Genomic DNA, 24141 nt, shown 5'->3' on the forward strand with positions numbered 1-24141 from the left:
CTGAGCCACCCAGGCGCCCCAGAAAAGTATAACTTTAATTTTTTTTAAAGATTTTATTTATTCATGACACACACACACACATAGGTAGAGACACAGGCAGAGGGAGAAGCAGGCTCCATGCAGGGAGCCCAATGTGGGACCCGATCCTGGGACTCCAGGATCACACCCTGGGCCAAAGGCAGGCACTAAACTGCTGAGCCATCCAGGGATTTCTGAAAAGTATAACTTTAAAATGTAATGTATTTAGTATCAAACAAATGATAGAACAGATCCACAGTCACATTGTGATTTAATTTACTTCCAAAGTAAACAAGGACTAATCAATAAAAAATAAGAGTAATTTGAGAAATAACTGTACCTAGCTTCTATAGAGTACATGATCTTTCTGAGCATATCTGTAGTACTTTGAGTTTCAGTGGTGTATAAAGTGAATTTCAAGGCATTAATATTACATAAAACACTATTAGTGGGATTAAGTTAGTTTAAAATAAAAGTTAAGTAAATTAATAAGACGCTGTATGTTTTAGAACAAAGATTATATGTTAATTAACTCACCAATGAAGAGATCAATACTGGAAATTAGAAAATCTAAGTGTACTGATTGCTGAATTTAAGAAGTACACCTAAAGAGATAGGCTTAACTGCAGATATTAGAGGAAATGCTTGAAATTAGTAAGTCGATCACCAGCATCTGCTATATAAAAAATTTCTCTGAAATCTTAGAGGCTTAAATAAGAATTCTTATATTGCTTGACACTGGCTTTGGTTTGGCTGTTGCAGCCGTGTGTGTATGTGTCTCTTCATTTTGGGAATTCATGCTGAAAAAAGTGCAGCCATTATATAGTAGTTGCTTATTCGTTCACATACCTGGATGAGCGAGGTGCTGAGCTAAAATGTATAGATGTATTTAAAGTTGATGCTTAGATGTTCTTTATGTAATTTCTTACATTCAGTTGGCTAGAGCAAATGATGTGGCTAAATTTATGGGGTTGGAGATGTATATTCTCAAAAGGCATAAAAAGTGAGTATGCATGATCCCTTAATTTAGGGAATGCAGGCTTTGAACAACAATACAATCTGCTGCTATAGCTTCCAAGATGGTAGAAGTTTAAAAAAGAATTAACAAATCGCCATAAAAGTATATGGAAATAAATAATTAGATCTAACAACAAAATTCATCATACCACCACTTAATTCTTTGAAAAGACTAAAATTTATTAAGAAAAAGGAGGAAAATGTACCTCTTTTCACTGCAGTGAAATTGGGGATGTAATTACTGACTATGGAGAAATTTAAGAAGGAATTTTAGACCAATAATTTGGATATATGGTTATGGAAAAATTTCTAGAAAAATATGTAATTTAGCAAAATTTATTGGAAAAGGAAGTTGATAGAAACCATTTTTATAAATCTTCAGACTTGGAGAAAATTTGGCTTTAAGTAGCATGTGGGATCCTTGGGTGGCTCAGTGGTTTGGTGCCTGCCTTCGGCCCAGGGCGTGATCCTGGACACCCGGGATAGAGTCCCACATCGGGCTCCCTGAATGGAGCCTGCTTCTTCCTCTGCCTGTGTCTCTGCCTCTTTCTCTCTGTGTCTCTCATGAATGAATAAATAAAATCTTAAAAAAAAAAAAAGTAGCATGTTTTTTCTAAAATTGGTGTAATTCCAGCCATGCACGAGGTTCCAGTGAATACAGCTAATAGTAGGTATGCAGATACTTTGTTGAATGAGTGGGGGGAAAAAGAAATATGCCACTTATTTTTTGAAAAGAGCATAACCTTGATACTGATACCTGAAAACATGAATGAGAAATTCCTGAGAATATGAATGAATTTCCAGCTTTACAGGTTATCTAGGTATAAATATTTTAAAGCAAATCAAATTCATTGTTTTTAAAGAAAGAGGATAACCACATTTTCATTTCATTAATGCAAATTGATTGTAAGTCAACTTGTAAAGTTGAAAAATCAGTCAATGCAATTGTCATGAACAGATTAGAGAAAGATTGTGATAACCTTAATAAATGCAAAAAATAAAAAAAAATAAAAAAAAATAAATGCAAAAAATACATTTGAAGCACACATGAGGTATTTTTGCAACGAGAATAAGATACAGTCTCCTAAAAGGGTTTTTGCAAAACCCACAAAACATTGTGAATGATGAAATTGAAGCCAGTTTCTTGTAATCAGAATAAGACAGAGCTGCTCACAGTCAAATCTATTAAATATATTGGAATATCTTTGTTACACCAGTAAGGAAAGAACGAAAATACAGAAAATCCAAAGTCTTTTATGGTTGAGTGATCAGAATTAGAAATTTTGCTTACTAAGTTTTCTGGGTAATTTTTGTGGATCAGTTGCTTAAGTGTCTACCTTTGGCTTGGATCATGATCCCAGAGTCCTAGGATTGAGCCTGGCATCTGGTTCCCTGCTTAGTGAGGTGTCTGTTTCTCTTGCTCATGCTGTGTGTGTGTGTGTGTGTGTCTCAAATAAATAAATAAAACCTTAAAAATCCAGAATTTTTTTTCTATATAGCAGCAGTTAGGTGGAAATAGTAACTTTTTTTTAAAAAATGGACTCATAGTAGACCTACAGTATTAGTTTTAGGTGTACAATAGTGATTTGGCAATCATGCACATTATAAAATGCTCACCACAATCTGTCACCATATAAAATTATTACAGTATCGTTGAGTATATTCCCTATGCTGTACTTTTCATTTCTGTAATTTATAATTGGAAGTTTTCACCTCTTAATCCCCTTTACCCCCCTCTCCTGTGGTAACCATTAGTTCTATTTATGAGTCTATTTCTGTTTTTTAGATTCCACATGTAAGTGAAATCACATGGTATTTGTCTATCAAATCTATTTCACTTAGCATAATGCATTATAAATGGCAAAGATTTTGTTTTTTATGGCTGAATAATATTCCATCACATGGAAGATCTATCTATATCTATATCCCATGTCGTCTTTATCCATGCATCTATTGGTGGACACTTAGTTTGCTTCCATATCTTGGCTTTTATAAATGATGCTGCAATAAACATGTATCTTTTCAAATTAGTATTTTATTTGAGTAAATACCCAGAAGTGAAAGTACTGGGTCATATGGTATTTCTAGTTTTAACTTTTTGAGGAACCTCCATACTGTTTTCCATAGTGGCTGCACCAATTTACATTTTACCAACAGTGGGTGAGGGTTCCCTTTTCTCCTCATCCTTGCTAACACTTGTTACTTTTTCTCTTTTTGTACTAGATACTCTAACTGGTGTGAAGTAATGCTTTTTGTGGTTTTGCTTTGCATTTCCCTGATGATTAGTGACACTGATAATCTTCATATGTTTGTTGACGTGAATGTCTTCTTTGGAAAACTGTTTAGGTCCTGTGCCTATTTTTAAATCATACTTTTTGTTTTGTTTGTTGTTGTTGGTGGTGGTTTTTTTTTGGTGTTATAGTTCTTGATATAGTTTGGATATTAACTCCTTATCAGCTGTATCATTTGCAAATATTGCCTCCCATTTAGTAGATTGCTTTTTTTTTTTTTTTTTTTTTGATGACTTTCTTCATTGTATAAAAGCTTTTTTAAGTGTAGAGCATGTGGATGGCTCAGTCAGTTAAGTGTCTGACTTGATTTGGGCTTGGGTCATGATCTCAGGATTGTGAGATCAGCCTCATGTTGGGCTCTGTGCTGGTGTGGAACCTGCTTAAGATTCTCTCTATCCTTCTGCCTGCCCCCCACACTCTTGCATGTGCACTCACTCTCTTTCAAAAAAATAAAAAACTTTTTAGTTTGATGTGATCCCAGTGTTTTATTTATAGTGACTTTTAAGATTTTATTTTTTAATTGTACAGAGTAGTTGTGAATCTGTTTATTTTCTTTGACTGCCATAACAAATTATCATAAATTTGGCAGCTTGAACTAACACAAATACATAATTTTGTAGATTATATTATTGGTGAAGCCAACTGGTTTCTCTACTCCAGGTCTACAAGATGGAAATCTAGGTGTTCCTGCCTGAGCTCTTATCTATGGGTTTTATGTGAGAATCACTTTCAAGTTTATTCAGTTGTTTACAGAATTCAGTTCTTTATGGCTACATGTAGATTTGTGGTCCTTCCTTTCCATTTTGACTGTCTGGAGCCTCTTGACTCCTTTAGACCACAGGCATTCTAAGTTAGATTGCACTGTCAGTCTTCAAATCAGTAACAGCTGCTGGAGTCTTGTTTCTCAGCTGTCTTGAGATTTTCTCCCACCACATCTCTTTTGTCTGGTTGGAGGAAGTTGTCTGCTTAATCCAGAGTAAGCTCCCTATTTTAAGGTTGCTTATTAGAAATCTGAATTACGTGTGCAAATTCCTTTTTGCTATTTATTTAACATAATTATATGTTACAGGAATTGGGATCTGGATATCATTGAGGGACCCTTCTGCCTCCCATAGAATAGATCTTTAAAAGGTAGACCTTTCAAAAGGTAAAAGATGGGATGCCTGGATGGCTCAGCAGTTTAGCGCTGCCTTCAGCCCAGGGCATGATCCTGGAGACCCGGGATGGAGTCCCATGTCGGGATCCCTGTATGGAGCCTGCTTCTCCCTCTGCCTGTGTCTCTGCCTCTCTCTCTGTATGTCTCATGAATAAATGAATGAAATCTTAAAAAAAAAAAAAAAAGAGGTAAAAGGCTTTTAAGGAGATTATTATAATAATTGAAAGATGTTAATAAAGACATAAGTAGGAAGAGAAATACCAAGTTCATGTTTGAAAGATCCAGTGTGATGAAGAGGGTAATTTTCCCAAAATCATTTCAAACGTCAATTAAATACCAGTAAGTTTTTCAACAGATTTTTTCCAGAGGAATTTGATAAGCTGATTCTAAAATTAATGAGGGGTGCCTGGGTGGCTCAGTCAGTTAAAGTGTCTGCCTTTGGCTCAGATCATGATCCCAGAGTCCTAGGATTGAGCTCCTCCTAAGGCTCCCTGCTCTGTTGGGAGCCTGCTTCTCCCTCTCCCTCTGCCTGCCGCTCTGATACTTGTGCTCTTGCTCTCTCTGTGTCAAATAAATAAATAAGGTCTTTTTTAAAAAATAAAATTTATATGAAAATGTAAGGAACGAGAAACTCATCACATTCCTATAAAAGCAGGGCAACTTACTTTAGCAAATTAAAGATATGGACTATAGAAATGGAATAAGAAGTCACAAAACAGTTGCATGTTTATATGAACACTTGGCAAATGAAAGATAGAGTTAGAAATCATGGAGAAGATGGGATTTTTATTACATGGTGGTAAAAAATTGTGTGTGTGGCAGGGGGAAGTGAAATTCTGCTTTCTAGTGTCATTCAAATCTATTCTAGTGAAAGGCAAAAGCAAAAAAGTTGTTAAGGAAAGGTAGTAAAAGATCTTTATGATCTCAGAGTAGCAAAAGGTTTCTTAAGTGGACACAAAAGGCATAATCACAAAGTACAAAATTTTAAAAATTTATCATAAAAATTTTCTGTTAACATCAAAAAGTACATATGTAGTTCATGAAGTGAAGAAAAAATAGTTTCCATTTATGATGTGATAAGTATTGTAAAACAAATGCAGAGGGACACCTGGTTGGCTCAGTTGGTAGACCACTTGTCTCTTGATCTTGGGGTTGTGAGTTCAGGTCTCATGTTAGGCATAGAGATTGATTATTTGAGGAAATTTTTAAAAGTGTACAGGTCAGTAAAAGATACAGTAGAAAACTGATTATATGAACTCATTAAAAGATTGAAATCATGAAGTATTCTACATTATTAATCAAGAAGATACAAATTAAAATGTCAGTGAAATATTTCATAAAACCCATATCAGTGAAATTAAAACATCAGACGGAAGTGTTTGGGAGTATTTGGAATAAGAACTTCGTTAATATATGGGACTAAAAAGTGTAAATCCATATCTTATGCTTAGAATCTGTATAAGAATATGCTTTTAAGTTGCATTGTTCCAATATTAACCACATGTGGTTATTGAGTTTTCTACATGTGTTTAGTCCAAGAGGAGATTTGCTTTAAATGTATAATATTTAATTTTGAAGACTTAGTTAAGAAGAATGTAAACGAGCTCAATGATTTTTATAACTATTGCATATTGAAATGATAATATTTGGTTAAATAAAATATTAAAATTTCACTGTTTTAAAGGTATTTTAATGTAGGTATTGGAAAATTTTAAATTACTTGTGGTTTTCATTATGTTTATATTGGACAACATTGCATTAGAGGAACCTAAAAATGTCAGGAACAATACATGACAGTATAGAGTTGTTCGTTATATTCATAGTTTGGAAAGAACCAAAATACCTATCAGCTACTGACTGGACATGTTATGGTATAGTAAACAATGTATATGTTATATAGTAGTGAAAATGAGTGACAGCTATAAACATCTTTATAATGAATCTATAAAACAGCTAAGTGTAAGAAGTGAAGAAAGATTGTATACAGAATATGACTCCATAAAGCTCAAGGGCAGGTCAAGTCAAACATGTATCTTTCAGAAACGTATATATACATACAAGGTCATATAAAGAAAAGCCAGGAATGATTGATCATATAGGTCAGAATTTCGGTGCTTTTGGGGGAAAGAGGGACTAGGATACGCAGGGATTCTAATGTATTAACAGTATTGTATTTCTAGTTGTTATATGAATGTTTTCTGGATAAGTTGCACATGTATATTTAATACATTCTTCTGTATGGCATGTTTTATAACAATACTTAAAACCAGGCTAGCATGAATGGGGATGTGAGGGACAAGAAGAGGCAAGCCAAAGCTGACTAATTCACTTCTTGGAGCTGCAGGGTTGTTGCTCCTTGGGCTAAAACACAAGGTAGGTTGAGTCTGTCTTTTGTTTCTTTGCATCTAACTATTCATCTTCTTGTCCAATGGTCTGTTTGGGTTGGTGGTAGAAACTTGGACCGTGTTGAAGGCACTATTAATAGAAGACATACAGATGGGCCTTCCATCCCAGAGATGTGCTGGTGGGCCTCTGTGTCTTTTTTACTCATATTGCTTGCTGGCCTCTGGGTCCATGAGGTTCAGGAATTACCCAGTCTACTATCTCTCATGATACCGCCCCCTAACTAGAAATCTTTTTTTTTTTTTTTTGAAATCTTTAGTTTGAATCTGCAGAACAGTGGAGAGGACTCATTACAACCAGTTTCTCAATCATTGCACTCACTGTCCAAGTTGCTTATGTGGAAACCTAAATATGCTCATACCTTTGTTTCCAGCATTTCAGGAGGAACCTTCAAATTGAAAGCTTCTGAATCACTTATCTCATCTGTAGGCTCATAACATTTGCGGTTGTACAGTATGCCAGCTTTGTCCAATACTTCCTGGAGTATTGTGTGAAGTTATTACTGGTGGTCTAAGTGTCAATTTCCAGAGTTCTCCTTGGAGTTACTGGCTTTGTGTTGTATAAGAAAATATTTCCAGTTGCTGAATGATCGAGACCATTGCAGAGACATTGTTGAGAGAGTATGCTGAGTGGGGGCTCTCTCTTCTGCCTTGACCCAGAAAATGTTCTGGAATTGTGGATACCCAGTGGCTGCTACTTACTCTTGATTTTGCTGACTATTTCACTGTCTCTTGCCACATTCCCCATAAAATGCAGGTAGGCCCTTGTCTGTATTTGTTGCAGATAGAGAGAGGAACTTCAGCTGTGGAGAAGTCTTTGGTATATAGCTGGAAATGGTGTACAAATTAACCAGGAGATATCACATCATCACCTGGCAGACATCATATTGGCATCATCTTGACTTGACAAGAGAATCATCTAAATTTTCCCTCACCACCAATTGAGCTGTTCCCCTTCTCAGAGAACACCACCAAAGTGAGAACCTCTATGGCAACATTGAGGCCTATTCCTGACCAAGAATCAACTTGTGCACAAGTTCACTGTGTACAGTTTTGGACCAAAAACTTACTTTTGTGAATCTCAGATGGGGATTTTTCTTCTGTACTTCATAGGGTTATAAAGACTTGAAAACTGTAAAGACTGGGCATATGTGAGAAAGAGCACAGGCCATATCGTTATGTGGGGCCAGGAATAATGAATGATACCAATGCAGGGGAAACTAGGAATTTAAAGAATGCAGAAGATTCAAGCTTTACATAGAAATTCTGACATCAAAGTATAGCCTGTGGGGTTGTTATTAGATGCCACAGTATTAGACATTTCCATGATTAGTCCTTTTGTGTATTTTAAAATGTAAAATTCTTAATTCTTCCTCCTAATACCTTAGTCTGAAAGACACTCAGATCACTTTCCTCTCATGCACAACATGAGGCCCCAAACCACATATAGTCACTTTCTCTCTAGAAATGTTTTGAAGGGTGGTTGGTTGGCTCAGTTGGTAGAGCATAAGACTCTTGGGGTTGTGAGTTTAAGTCCCATATTGTTTGTAGAGATTACTTTAAAATCTTAAAAAAAAATTTTTTTTTTTTGTAATGTTTTGCATTGACTTCCTGCTGGAGAGACAGGTGAATCAGGAGACCTGATTTCAGGTTTTGCCCCATTATTTAAGTTCTAGCCATAATTCCTTGTGTATATCAGTGTCTTATTTTAATATACATTCTTCAGATACAGTAGCTTTATAATAATTAACTCTTTGCTGGGGATTCAATCATTAACATAAATACTTGAGAGCCTGCTATGTGCCAGGCAGTACTGGTAGCTGGGAATGTGGTAGTGAACATGACTGACTACTGAAAACACGATCTCCCAGTAATTTATAGTGATGATGTTATTGGGAGTAGGGTGGGTGGTTAGAGATAATTAGATCAGAAAATCTATGCAATAGATAACTACCATAATTGACCATTGAATTTAGTTATAAGCCTCTTCATAAACAGGAAAGAAGAAACTTGCTGAGTTACCTCAGTGGAACAGTTGGGGGAAAAGTCTGAATGAAGAAATGACTAGTGGAAATAGGAGTATAATACATTTACATGTATGTGAGTATTAAATATTATATTGAATAATATGGGTATTAAACTGGTATAAGTTATGGAGAAATATTACTTGAAGGAACATGAGGAGAGTGTGTGTATGTGTGTGTGTATTTTTAAAGACTAGAAAGTACTGGAACATTTACATGGTGATGGGAACGGTGGAGTGGAAAGGGAGAGTTGAAATTATAGAAGGGAGAAGAAAAACAGGGCTAAGTTTTCAGCGACTGGGTAGGATTCAGAGCATGTGGATTCAGGGTTTGTCAGCCTTAGTACTATTGATATTTTGAATCAGATAATTCTTTTGTGGGGGTTGTCTAGTGCAACATTGGTAGCATTATCCCTGGCCTTTACCCTTCAGATGCCAGTAGCACCCTACCCCCACAAAACAAAACAATACAAAAAAAAAAAAACCCTTTAGGGGGGTTGTAGGCAAAATCACTTCTAGTTGAGAAGCATTTATACAGAGGTATTGGCCTTTCAAAGTGATCCTATCTTTATTTGGAGAGAAGTAGAATATGGGTGTAGGAGACCTTGTAGATTTGGTGGTGGAAAGAGAGGGAGTGAGCTCCTTCTCATGATTTAATCTTTCTCAGTGAACTGGGTCAAGGTTATGGGGCTAGTGAAAATGTCGAGAGTGATGAAGATAAAAAGTCATTTTTGTAGAATGAGAGACTAAGGTTCTTAGAAAAATCAAAGATTCCTAATAGTGAGCAGTAGGAGACTAAAGCCTATTTCTTTTAGAGGAAGTTTTTTAGAGGCTTTAGACCAAAGAGATCAGACAGAGGAAAATATAAGGATAGTAGATTATTACTGACTTTTTTCTAAAACTAATGGATAAAAGACTCTCTAGATCTTACTTGATCTTATAATGGAAATGTTACTATGCTTGATGTTATCACTGAGTTCCCTTGATCTCGTCTCATTTTTTATAATTTTTCCTTTTGCCTGTTTAGCGTGGTTGTTTTTTTTTTTTTACGCTGTCTTCCAGATTGCTGATTCATTCTTCTGCCTCTTCTAATCAGCTATTGATTCCCTTTAGTGTATTAATTTTTATTTCAATATAACCAGTATGGAGGTTAAAGCACAAAGCAGTAAATCCAGTTATATCTACAAAAATCAGTCAAGGGATGCGTGAAATAAAAAGACACGTATGTAAAGAATGACATCATATACATAAAATGTAAGGAAAATAAAAATTGAATGCTTTTAGAATGGGTTCAAACTTAAGTGACCCTCAGTTTAATATAAACTGCAATATGCATAAAATGTTATATGTGAGCCTAATATAACCACAAATCAAAAACCGATAATAGATACACAAAAAGTAAAAAGAATCCAAGCAAAGCACTAAGAGACCACAAGGATGAGAGCAAGAGAAGAAAGATATACAGGAAAACTACTAAAACAACCATAAAACAAGTAACAAAATGGTGATAAGTACATACCTTCAATTATTTAAATGTAAATGGACTGCCCCAATTAAAAGATGCAAGATGACTGATTAAAGAGAGACCCATCTATACAGTGACTTTGGAAACTCACTTCAGACCTAAAGACATGCAGAGTGAAAGTGAAGGGATAGTAAAACATTTACCATATGCAAATGAAAGTGAAAAAAAAGCTGGGGTAGCAATATATATTGTCAGACAAAATAGACTTGAAAGCAAAGACTGTAACAAGAGACAAAAAAACACTACATAATGAAGGAAACAATCCAACAAGATGATTTATCATCCAACATGGAAGCACCTAAATACATAAAGCAACCATTGTCAGAAATAAAGGAAGAAATTGACAGAAACACAATAGTAGTGGGGGACTTTCACCCCATTTACATTAATGGATAGATCTTTCGACAGAGAAATCAACGAAATGGTGGCTTTGTATGACGTGGACCAAATGGACCTAATAGATATATATTCATAATATTCCACTCAAAAAAACAATGAAATACACATTTTGCTTTTAAAAAAGATTTTATCTATTGAGAGAGAGCATGTGCATCAGCAAAGCAGGAGGAGGCGGAGAGGGAGAGAGAATCCCAAGCATTATGTGCTGAGCATGGAGCCCTAATGTGGAGCTCAATTCCAGGACCCCAAGATCTTAATTAGCCAAAGTTAAGAGCTGGATGCTTAAACAACCAACCACCCAGGCACTCCTGGAATACACATTCTTAAGTGCACATGGAACATTCTCCAGAATAAATCATATTAGGCCAACAAAACAAATCTCAAATTAAAAAAATTGAAACCATCTTTTCCAATCACAACAATGTGAAACTGGGTATCACAGTTTCACACTGTTGTATCAATCGCAAGAAAAAGCTTGGAGGGTGCCTGGATTACTCGATTGATTAAGCCTCTGCCTTAAGCTCAGGTCCTGATCCCATGATCCTGGGATTGAGCCCTGTGTCGTGCTCCCTGCTGGGCTTTTCCTCCTCCTTCTGCCCCTCCCCCTGCTTGTGCCTTCTTTTGCTCTCTCTCTCAAATAAAATCTTAAGAAAAGAAAAATCTTGGAAAGAACACAAATACATGGAGGTTAAATAGCATGTCACTAAATAATGAATGGGTCAACCAGGAAATCAAAGAGGAAATAAAAAAATACATGGAGACAAATGAGAATGAAAATATAATGTTCCAGAAACTTTGGGATACAGTAAAAGCTGTTCTAAGAGGGAAGATTGTAGCAATACAGGCCTAATACAAGAAGCAAGAAAAAACTCAATCTGACTTTATCCCCACAAGAGCTTGAAAAAGTAGAAGGAAGGAAATAATAAAGATCAGAACAGAAATGGAGACTAAAAAAGTAGATTAATGAAACCAGGAGTGGTTCTTTGAGAAGATAAGTGAAATTAACTTTTAGCTAGACTCATCAAGAAAACAAATCAGAAATGAAAGAGAAGCAACACCACAGAAAGACAAAATATTATAAGAGAATATTACAAAAAATATTATGCCAACAAATTAGACAACCTAGAGGAAATGGATAAGTGATTCAGAAATAAAGGGAGAATTAGACCAATTACCAATAATGAAATTAAATCAGTAATCCAAAAACTCCCAAGAAACAAAAGTCCAGGACTAGATGGCGTCACAGGTAAATTCCACCAAACATTTAAAGGAGTGTTAATACCTGTTCTTGTTAAACTATTAAAAAACATAGTAGAGGAAGTAAACCTTCCAAATTCATTGTATAAAGCCAGCATTAACAGAGACTGAAACCAGATAAAGACAGCATAAGACTACAGGGCAATATCTCTGATGAAGATAGATGCAAATATCCTCAATAAAATCTTAGCAAACCAAATCCAGCAACGTATTTTTAAAAATTAGTCACCATGATCAATTGGGATTTATTTCAGGAATGCAAGGATGGTTCAGTATTCACAAGTCAGTCAACATGATGTATTAAGAAAAGGATAACTATTTGATGATCTCAACAGATGCCGATAAAGTGTTTGACAAAGTACAACATCCATTCATGATAACTGAGAATAGGTTTAGAGGGAAAATACCTCAACATAATAAAGGCCATATATGAAAAACCCACAGCTAACATCCTCCTTAATGGTGAAAAACAGATTTTCCTTTAAGGTCAGGAACAAGACAAGGATGATGTAACACTATTCAGCAGAGTACTGGAAGTCATAGCCATAGCAATAAGACAAGAAAACAAAGTAAAAGACTTACAAATTGATAAAGGAGAAGTAAAACTTTCATTTTTTAGCAGATGACATGATATTGTATCTAGAAAACCCTAAGGAATCCACAAAAAAACTACTAGGAATGACTGCCTGATGAAAAGATAAATTCAGTAAAGTCGTAGAACATGAAGTTAACATACAGAAATCTGTTGGCTTCCTTTACACTAATAATGAAGCAGAAAGAGAAATTAAGAAAATAATCCTATTTACAATTGCTCCAAAAAGAATAAATACCCAAGAATCAACTTAACTTAGGAGTTGTAAGACCAGTACTCTTAAACGATTAAACATTGATGAAAGAAATTGAAGACAACACAAACAGATGAAAAGCTATACTGAGCTCATGGGTTGGCAGACCCAATATTCTTAAAATGTGCACACAATACAAATAAAATGTACCACTACAAAGAAATGTAATGCAATCTTTATAAATACAACAACATTTCCCCCAGAATTAGAACAAATAATGCTAAAATTCGTATGGAACCACAAAAGACCGCAGATTGCCAAAGCATGTTAAGTAAGATAGAACAAAGCGGGAGGTGTTACAATCTCAAATTTTAAGATACATAACAATCCTATAGTAATCAAAACAGTATGGTACTGGCAGAAAAATAGACACATAGATTGATGGGAATAAAATGGAGAGGCTAGAAATAAACCCACATATATGATCCCATATATGGGTTTCATATATGAAACCACACATATATGATCAATCTACGACAAAGGAAGCAAGAATATATAATGGAAAGACAATTTCTTCAACTAATGGTGCTAGGAAAACTGAACAGTTACATGGAAACGAATGAAACTGGACCACCTTTTTATATAATATATGAAAGTAAACTCAAAATGGATTAAGACCTTAAAGTAAAACTCCCAAAACATGGGCAGTAATTTGACATCAGCCACAGCAGTCTCTTTCTAGATATGTCTTCTCAGGCAATCGAAACAAAAGTGAAATTAAACTGTTGGGACTATACCAAAATAAAAGGCCTTTGCACAGTGAAGGAAACCACTAACAAAACAACATGGTAACCTACTGAATGGGAGAAAATATTTGCAAATGATGTATTCAATAAGGGGTTAATATTTAAAACATATAGAGAACTTACTCAACACCAAAAAGCAAATAATCCAAAAATGGTCAGAGGACCTGGATAGACATAACAGATGGCCAACAGACACATGAAAGATGCCCAACATTACTAAACATCAGGGAAATGCAAATTAAAACCACACGAAGAGATCACTTTATAACCTGTTAGAATGGCTAAAATAAAAAACACAAATAAGAAATGTTGGCAAGGGTATGGGAAAGAAGGAACTCTTGTGCACTGTTAGTGGGAATGGAAGCTGGTACAGCCACTGTAGAAAACACTATAGAGGTTCCTCAAAAAGGTAAAAGTAGAATTACCATATGATCTGATAATTCCACCACTGGGTATTTACCCAAAGAAAACAAAACCCCTAATTAAAAAAGATATATACATCCATACGTTTACTGTAGCAGTATTTACCATAACCATGATATGAAATAGCTGATATGTGCATTGATGAATGGATAAAGAAGTGTTACATATATATGTATATAAAGTGTTTTTATTCCTACACATACACACACTATAGTGGAATATTATATTTTATATATAATACATATATGTAGTGGAGTAGTATTCAGCCATAAAAAAGAATGAGCTCTTGCTATTTGCAACAACATGGATATACCTAGAGGATATAATATTAAGTGCAGTAAGTCAGTCAGAGAAAGACAAATTCCGCATGCTTTCACTTGTGGAATTTATACACATGAAACCAAAAAACCTAAAAACAGACTCTTAAATACAGAGAAAAAACTTTGTCAGAGGGGAAGTAGGTGAGGGGATGGGTGAAATAAAGGAGGTTAAACATACACATTATTATGAGCAGTAAGTAATGAGTCATTATATTGTACACCTGAAACAATGCAAATTATACCTTAATAAAAATTGTTTGTAAAGAACAACCCAAAATAAATGTTTATTAAAGAATACTCTATGGAAAATAGATAATTTTCAAATTGAAAAGAGGAAATCCAAATGACTAATGGACAAATGAAAAAATACTTAGCCTTATTATTAATTAGGAAAATGTAATTTAAAATCACAGCGAAAAATGTTTCATATAATATTGTGTGTGGGATTATTTGAAATTTTTCTTCAAAACTCCGAGAATTTCAGCTATTATTTTTTCCTATTCTTTGTTACTTTTTGATTTTGGTATTTCAGTTACATGTCTGTTAAACCAATTTGTAGTTTCAGAGATCCTGAGGTTCTTTTTTTTCTTACTTTTTGTTGTTCTACATATGGGATTATATCTTTTTTTTTTTAAGTTTTTATTTATTCATGTGAGAGAGAGAGAGAGGCAGAGGCGCAGAGAGAGAGACAGGCAGAGGCAGAAGCAGGCTCCATGCAGGGAGCCTGACATGGGACTCCATCAGGCCCTGGGCTAAAGGCGGCACTAAACCGCTGAGCCACCTGGGCTACCCACACTGGATTATATCTACTAATCTGTCTTTAATAACCTACCTTTTGTCTGCCATTTGCACTCTTTTTAAACTTATTCAATACAAACTTTTTAGGTCTATAGTTTCTGTTCTTTGTTGTTTGCTGTTTTTCTGCCGAGATTCCTTATCTGTTCTCTCATTGAAGCTATCTTTTCCTACATTTCATCAAACATAAATGTGTAATGGTTGCTTTAAAGTTCTTGTCTTAAAGTCCAACATTTGAGACATCTTGAAGATAATTTCTATTGACTGCTTTTTTTTTTCTTGACCTGTGGCTTACATATTTCTGTTTCCATTTTTTTTCAAAGATTTATTTATTTATTCATGAGAGAGACACACAGAGAGAGGCAGAGAAATAGGCAGAGGAAGAATGAGGCTCCCCACAGGGAACCCGACGGGGGACTCGATCCAGATTCCAGGATCACACTGAGCCAAAGGCAGATGCTCAACTGCTGAGCCACCCATGCGTCCCTCCTGTTTCTTTTCACATCTAATAATTTAAAAAAATATTTTACAGAACATTGTAAATACTATATTTTGGAGATTATAGATTATGTCCCCTTCCCCTTTTGAATGTTGGTTTTCTTGTTCAGTTGGCTGGCCACCTTGGAATTGTGTGGGCTTGATTTGTCCTCTTTGGTCAGATTTGTGGAAAGCCTTTAGCTTGACAGAACTTAATCTCTAAGCTGTCTTACCCAACATATTTCCAAGTTTTGTGTTAAGCTATGCTAGAAAACCTAGAGTAGATCCTTCTTTATGGTATGGGCTTTATTTTATAGCAAGTCCTAATTTTTAAGGTGTATCTCACCTGGTGCACCTGGGTATTATTGAGTGGTTAATAAGGGGTCTCCATTATCAACTAAATTTGCCTGCTTGCCATATCCCAACACTGTGGACCTATGTACCTATTTAGCTCAGCCTCATAGCAGCCACTTTTGGATATGTCTCAGGAAGTCTTGTCCTTCTTGTATGTAGATTAGCCATCAGGGATCTAACCAGTACTTGAACTTACTGCCCCCTTACCCTTCATAGCTCCCTTTTCTTTAATGTTCCTTTTTTTTTTTTTTTTATGATAGTCACACACACACACACACACACACACAGAGGCAGAGACATAGGCAGAGGGAGAAGCAGGCTCCATGCACCGGGAGCCCGACGTGGGATTCGATCCCGGGTCTCCAGGATCGTGCCCTGGGCCAAAGGCAGGCGCCAAACCGCTGTGCCACCCAGGGATCCCTTCTTTAATGTTCTTTTCACAGATTCCATTGCTTCAGCTTCCTGGAATGCTAAGCACTACCTTCTCAGCTCAGCAGGACAGCCATTTTTTCCTTGGGCTGAAGCTTCCTATGCCATGGTTGGGAAATTGTATCCAAAAAGAAAGCTCAGGTGATGGTGGAGTCCACCTCGTGAATTTCTCCTTTCGAAGACCAGTCATACATTGATAGTTGTCCAATGCTAAAAATAGCTACTTTATATTAGTTTGTGGTTATTTTCTCTTTTTTCCTACAGATTTTATTATTTTGAGAAAGAGTGAGCCAGAGAGAGAGAGAGAGAAAAAAACACAAGTGGAGAGGGATAGGGGGAGAGGGAGAAGCAGGCTCCCCAGTGAGCAGGGAGGCCCTACACGTAGATCCTACTTAAAAACAAAAAGCAAGACAAACCCCTTAATTATAAAATTAGGCCCATGAGGATTTGTTGTAACTATACTTGTTTGGACACTTAACTTTCCAGTGGTCAGGACATTATTAAAATGTACACATTCTTTTTTGTTTTTTTCCTTATGTGAGTTAGCCTTTTAGGGTTTAACTACATTAATACATTTGTTTATTGAGTATAATGGCAGTTGCATTGCTGACACATTGCAGTTACTGTTATTTCTGCACAAATATAAATCAAATTTCTTTTTTTAAAGGATATTTAAGGTGGGGGGGGGTAGACAGAGAGGGAGAGAGAACCTCAAGCCAACTCCCTGCTGAGCATGGATCCTGACACAGAGCTATATCTCAGGACTTGAGATTGTGACCTGAACAGAAACTAAGAGTTAGATGTTTAACTGACTAAGCCACCTAGGCACCACTAAATCTAATTTCTAAAAGTTATATGCTAGCGATGCTACTTTACTGAAATATAAAATTGTTTGGGTAGGTTTTGGGATCAGACTGTCAAGTATCTTGAAAGCTATGTAGGAATTTAGAATGAGGAGCAGTTGCATTTCTTATAAAGTGATGTGATAAAAATATGATTTAATATGGTTTAATTTAATAGAATTAGCCTAGGTTAGAGTTGGAGAGGGCAGAAAATGAGTTAAAATTCTCATTTATAATAATCAATAGTGAAATGAAATGCTGAGCCAAAGGGATATTATTATTTTTTTCAATATTCATTAATAGCTGATTATGTTCTAGGATTTATGAGAATGAAAAAGTGACAAATTGGGAAGAGATTTTAAAGAAACGATTTGTAGTATCAGTGTGGTAGGAATAGGAAAATTAAGAAAAAACTGAAAGGTAATGATATTGAGATTAGATTTGAAAATATTGATTGGTATCTCTTCATCTAAAATGTCTTTTATCTTCTCTCTAAATCCTGGAGATGGTAAGAAAGCCAGAAATGCAGATTTTAGTATAGCAGGGAGAATTAAAACTGGAAAAATTACTGAACTTTTAAGTATAGAAAAGCACAAGAGGGGAACAAAAGAGAAAAAAATGTCCACTAGTACTTACTAGGTGAAAAAAAAATATGTGTAGTTACATACAGTTTTATTTGAAGAAGCCAAGAAAATAAATGGTTTCTGGGATCATGATCCACAAAAGGACATATTCTGTCTCAACTTTAATTTTTCTTTCTATTGGTTTCTTGTATTTTCTAAGGTAATTTTCATCCTTTAAAAAAATCTTAACTGTTCACCTCTTTCTGCCATCTGTAGTGCAGTTCATATTGATATAAATAGCAGATGAGAAAGTTGAAGTACCATGGGTTGTTTACAAACACTTGGCTGAGGAGAACCCTTCCTGCTTAAACTTCTTTTTATTCTTGCCGATATGAATTGTAGATAAATATATACTTCTGAAAGATATTAAAGTGTATTATTTTTTAAATGTATTATTTTTAATATGTATTATAGACATGTTTATTTATCAGTCATATACATCTGTATTTTATTCCCTCTGTTTTGGAGTGTTTCAAACCTTTAGAAAAGTTGAAAGAATAATATAATGAACACCAATATACCCTTCACCTAGATTCAACAGTTGTTAATATCTTAACTACATCTGCTTTTATTTCTCTCTATATAATACATTCATAGTTGTACATAAAATATGTGAATTTTTTCCAAACAATTTGAGAGTTGTAGACATTACATTACTTTGCCACTACATCTGTTATCCTGTATCTCCTGAAAACAAGTGCATTCTCTTACCTAGCCATAACTATCAAGCACATTAGCATTGATAGAATGCTATTATCAAATATACAGTCCATATTTAGATTTCTCCCAATTATCTTAATGTCCTTTTAAACTTTTTATTTATTTTTAAAGATTTCACTTTTTTATTTGAGAGAGAGAGAGGGAGCACACAAGCATGGAGAGAGGCAGGCTCCCCACTGAAAAGGGAGCCCAACAAACCAACAAAGGGCTTGATCCCAGGATCATGACCTGAACTTAAGGTAGATGCTTAGCTGATTGAGCCAACCAGGTTCCCACCCCCCTCCTTTTTTATGCGAGCTTTAACCAAGGATTGCACGTTGCTTCTAGAATTACATTTTTTTTTTTAGAATTACATATTTTAATGCTCTTTCATTTAGATGAGTTCTTCAGCCTTTTTTTTTTCATGACATTGACATTTTTGAAGTATCCAGGTCAGTAATTTTGTAAAAATTTCTCTCAGTTTAAGTTTGCCTGGCATTTCCATATGATTAATTTCAAGTGAAATATTTTGGCAGAAATTATTACATGAGGGATGTGCACTGTTCAATACATTACCTCAGGAGACATAATGATGTCAGTTATAGAATTGGTCATTTGGTTTTCAAGATGTGTACCATATTTCCTCATTGTAAAAGTACCTTTTTCCCTTTGTAATTAATAAGTTATCTCTGGAGTGACCATTTGAAACCTCTCCCCAGCAGGTTCCACTCAGTGTTTTAACCTCCATTGTTGCTTGAATAAATTATTATTGTGTTTATTATATGATGGTTATTTTTTAATTTTTTTGTTTCCTTTATGTTAATTACCTTGCATTCTTCTGTAAAAAAAAATTCTCTACTGTTTTAGTGTCAGTATGGGCTCTCAAATGGATTCCTTTTTTATTCCTGTCATTATTCTTTTTAAAAAATATTTATATTAGAGTATGGAGGGTGGTTAAGGAGGGAAGGAGAGAGGGAATCTCAAGCAGACTCCTCACTGAATGCAGAGCTGAAGCATGGCTTTATATCATAGCCCAGAGATCATAACCTGAACCAAAACTAAGAGTTGGATGTTTAACTCTCTGGGTGCCCTTGTAATTATTAATTTTGATGTTCAAAATGTCTCAAATCTGGTCAGGTTAGAACTCTCTCAAGATGACTCATAGACGGCTGATATGTCCTCATCTGTTTAGCATTTTCCATACTTTATGACACAACAAGATGGTCTACTTGCCTCTCTCTTTTTTCTTGAATGTCTATTTTTTTCATTGTAGATGTATACATAAATATTTCACTGTTTTAACCATTTTAGGTGTACAATTTTTGCTTGCTTTTTATATGTGATTTTCCCTGGTTTTAATAATTTTAATCTTTTATTGAATCAGGATTCTGATGCTTATAGCCATTTGACTTAAGCAAACAAATCCTTTCTGGAGGAAAATAGCATCCTAGTCCTCAAATTTTTAATAATAATGTCTGACTCTCAAAAAATCAGGCATTGAGCAGCCTGAGTGGCTCAGTGGTTTAGCGCCGCCTTCAGCCCAGGGTGTGATCCTGGAGACCCGAGATGGAGTCCTATGTCAAGCTCCCTGCATGGAGCCTGCTTCTCCCTCTGCCTCTGTCTCTGCCTCTCTCTCTCTCTCTCTCTCTCTCTCTCTGTGTGTGTGTGTGTGTCTCTCATGAATAAATAAATAAAATCTTGAAAAAAATCAGGCATATAAGAGGACAGGATGATCTGTAGAAAAAAAAACCCACAAAAGAAATAGATCCATTGAGATTTAGAGAACAGAGTTCTCAAACAGATTTTGTTAGCTATTGTTAATATGCTTTTAAAAAACAAAAGTGAGGAGTTTCAGCAGAGGACTAGAAACTTTAAAAATGAGCCAAATGGACATTCCAGAAATGAAAAGTATAACTGAGTCCAGTGAGTTGGCTTAAAAGTAGATAAGTAGAGCTGAATGTAGAATTACTGAACTATAAGATAGGTCAAAAGACTCCATAGTGAAGCATGGAGCAAAAAAAGGTGGGAAATACAGAAAACAGTACAAGACATAGGAGATATAGTCAAAAGGTTTAATATATACCTGATTGGATTCTTAGAAGAGAGAAGAGTGAGAGAATAAGGCAGAAGTAATATTTTAAAAGATTATGGGTTATATTTTACCAAAACTGAAGAGGGGTAATTTAAGAAGTCTAAGGAACTCCAAAGAAGATAAATTCAAGGGAAACCACACCAAGGCCATCATTGTAAAACTGCCAAAAACAAATACTACAAGCCAACGAGAAAGGACAGGTTATTTTAAAAGCTTACAGTTTTTAAAATTTTTTAAAAATATTTTATTAGGGATCCCTGGGTGGCGCAGCGGTTTGGTGCCTGCCTTTGGCCCAGGGCGTGATCCTGGAGACCCGGGATCGAGTCCCACGTCGGGCTCCCGGTGCATGGAGCCTGCTTCTCCCTCTGCCTGTGTCTCTGCCTCTCTCTCTCTCTGTGTGTGTGTGTGTGTAACTATCATAAATAAATAAAGAAAAAAAATATAAAAAATATTTTATTAATGTATTTTAGAAAGCACAGAGATAAGGGCAGAGGGAAAGGGAGACAATCTCAAGCAGATTCTGCACTGAGCACAGAGCCTAACATGAGATTTAGTCCCATGACCCGAAGATCACAACCTGAGCTGAAACCAGAGTTAGACATTTAACTGACTGAGCCACCCATGCACTCAAAAGCTACAGTATTAAAAAAAAAAAAAAAAATCCTTATGGCTAACTTCCTAGCAGAAATAATGGAATCCAGGTAACAGTGGGATGATACAAGCACAGTACTGAAAGGGAACTGAGTGTTCTGGAATAAAGGTAAATCATTGAATTATAAACTTAAAACAAGTGAATTTTATGATATATGAATTATATCTTAATTAATTTATTTAAAAATGAAAGTAAAATGATAATTTCAGCTTTGTGAAATGAGAAAGTTTATTTTCAGATCTACTTCAAAGAAAATACTAAAGGGAGTTTTTTAGGCATAGAAGATGTAGTCAAAAGATTTTGAAAAAAAAAAAAGATTTTGAAAATGATTCTAGGAGGAAGCTTGAAGATTCAGAAAAGAATGAACAGCAATGTAAAGGCTAAATATGTTTGTAGATTTGAATAAATATTAACAATAAACACAACAAAGCTGGTGTAAGTCTGATGATAAAGTGAATTTTTAAGGCGACAAGAATTATTCAAGATAAAAAAAGGACACTTTATAAGTATAAAAAGTTTAGTTGCCCAGAAAATATATTTCTTTTTTTTTTAATTTTTATTTATTTATGATAGTCACACAGAGAGAGAGAGAGAGAGAGAGAGAGAGAGAGGCAGAGACACAGGCAGAGGGAGAAGCAGGCTCCATGCACCGGGAGCCCGACGTGGGATTTGATCCCAGGTCTCCAGGATCCCACCCTGGGCCAAAGGCAGGCGCCAAACCGCTGCGCCACCCAGGGATCCCCAGAAAATACATTTCTAAATGTGTATGCATCTAATAACATAGCATCAGAATACATAAGTCAAAAATTGACAGGTACAGAAAAATTTATAATCATGGTGGGAGTTTTTGGTGCTCTCTTCGGCAGCACATACGCTAAAACTGGAAGGATACAGAGAAGATTAGCATGGCCCCTGCACAAGGACGACGCACAAATATGTGAAGTGTTCCATATAATCATAGTGGGAGTTTATAAAACACTTGTCTTATAAAGAAAGGTGAAAGATTTAGAATAAGATAAAAAAATAAGTAAGGAAATAGAAAATGCAAAAATACAGTTAACTGTTTAATTGACATAGTGAAATACTGCATCAACATCTGCAGAATACACATTTTTTTTTCAAGTGCACATTGGCCCTTAGCTCCTGCTATACACAAAGAATCAATTTTGTATGTATTGTGATTCTCAATGTGAAAGGTAAAATAATAAAATTTCTAGGTGATGATACTATCTATATGATAGGTGTGTGTATGTTGCTTTTTGCTTTTATTACCTTGTGCTCCCCAAACTTTTTAACAGAATATGTTAATATCATAATCAGGTGAAAAATTATAACGAGGGGGTATATAGCATCTTTAGAAAGGGGAAAGATTTCCTTTTTAAAATTTTTTAAATTTTTAAATTTTAGTTAACATGCAGTGCACTATTGGTTTTAGGAGTAGAATTCAGTGATTCACCCCTTACATATGATACCCAGTGCTCATCACAAGTGCCCTTCTTAATACCCATCACCCATTCAGCCCATTCCACAATCACCTCCCTCCATCAACCCCTCAGTTTGTTCTCTATCATTAGGTTATTTGTTTCCCCTTCTCTCTCTCTCTTTTTTCTTTTTCCCCTCCCCATATGTTCATCTCTTTTATTTCTTAAATTCCACATGTGTGAAATCATGATACTTGTCTTTCTCTGACTTATTTTGCTTAGCATTATACACTCTAGCTCCATCCATGTTGTCACAAGTGACAGGATTTCATTCTTTTTTAAAAAATATTTTATTCATGAGAGACACAGAGAGGCAGAGACACAGGCAGAGGGAGAAGCAGGCTTCATGCAGGGAGCCCGATGTCAGACTCGATCCGGGACTCCTGGATCACGTCCTGGGCCAAAGGCAGGCGCCAAACTGATGAGCCACCAGGGATCCCAATTTCATTCTTTTTTATGGCTGAGTAAATAGTCCATCGTATATTTATATTTATATATATACATACTACCTCTTTATTTATGTAAACATACACGCACGCACACACAGACGTACCACCTCTTCTTGATCCATTGATCACTCAATGGATGTTTGTGTTTTTTCCATAGTTTGGCTCTTATGATAATGTTGCTATAAACATCAGGGTGCATGTACCCCTTCAGATCTATATTTTTGTATACTTTGGGTAAATACCTAATGCAGTTCCTGGATCATAAGATAGTTCTATTTTTAACTTTTTGAGGAACCTCCATACTGTTTTCCAAAGTGGCTGCACTAGTTTGCTTTCCCAGCAATAGTCAAAGAGTTTCCAAAAGGCGAAAGATTTCTTAAACAGGAAGTTACACAATGAAGGAAATGACTTATAAAATGTACTACATTAAAAAGAACTTTTTTCACCAGAAGACACCATAAGAGAGTGAAAATGCAAGTTCCTTCTTCCAGAATGTGGAAGAAAAATTACATTTTATAAAGAGCACTCATAAGGGCAGCCCCAGTGGCTCAGCGGTTTAGTGCCGCCTGCAGCCCAGGGCTTGAACCTGGAGATCAGGGATCAAATCCCACGTCTGGCTCCCTGCATGGAGCCTGCTTCTCCCTCTGCCTCTCTCTCTCTCTCTCTCTCTCTCTCTCTCTCTCTGTCGCCAATGAATAAATAAATAAAATCTTTAAAAAAAGCATTCATAAATCAGAGAAATTTATAGAAAAATGAGTAATAGAATTGAAGGCACCTGAGTTGCTCAGTCGATTAACCATGTGCCTCAGCTCAGGTCGTGATTCCA

At 35.6% G+C, this 24141-nt stretch overlaps 1 protein-coding gene and 1 non-coding gene across 10 annotated transcripts in view; both read left to right on the forward strand.

The window, feature by feature from the left end:
• The window catches only part of LARP1B (La ribonucleoprotein 1B), a 128053-nt gene that overhangs the window by 57056 nt on the left and 46856 nt on the right, over positions 1-24141 (forward strand). The gene's annotated exons all lie outside the window — the stretch shown is intronic.
• Positions 22236-22342, forward strand: LOC121493969. The gene has a single exon (XR_005988618.1). It is a non-coding gene; the product is annotated as a U6 spliceosomal RNA (small nuclear RNA).

This window comes from Vulpes lagopus, chromosome 6 (genome assembly GCF_018345385.1).
Source record: "Vulpes lagopus strain Blue_001 chromosome 6, ASM1834538v1, whole genome shotgun sequence".
In the NCBI taxonomy this organism is placed as follows: domain Eukaryota; kingdom Metazoa; phylum Chordata; class Mammalia; order Carnivora; family Canidae; genus Vulpes; species Vulpes lagopus.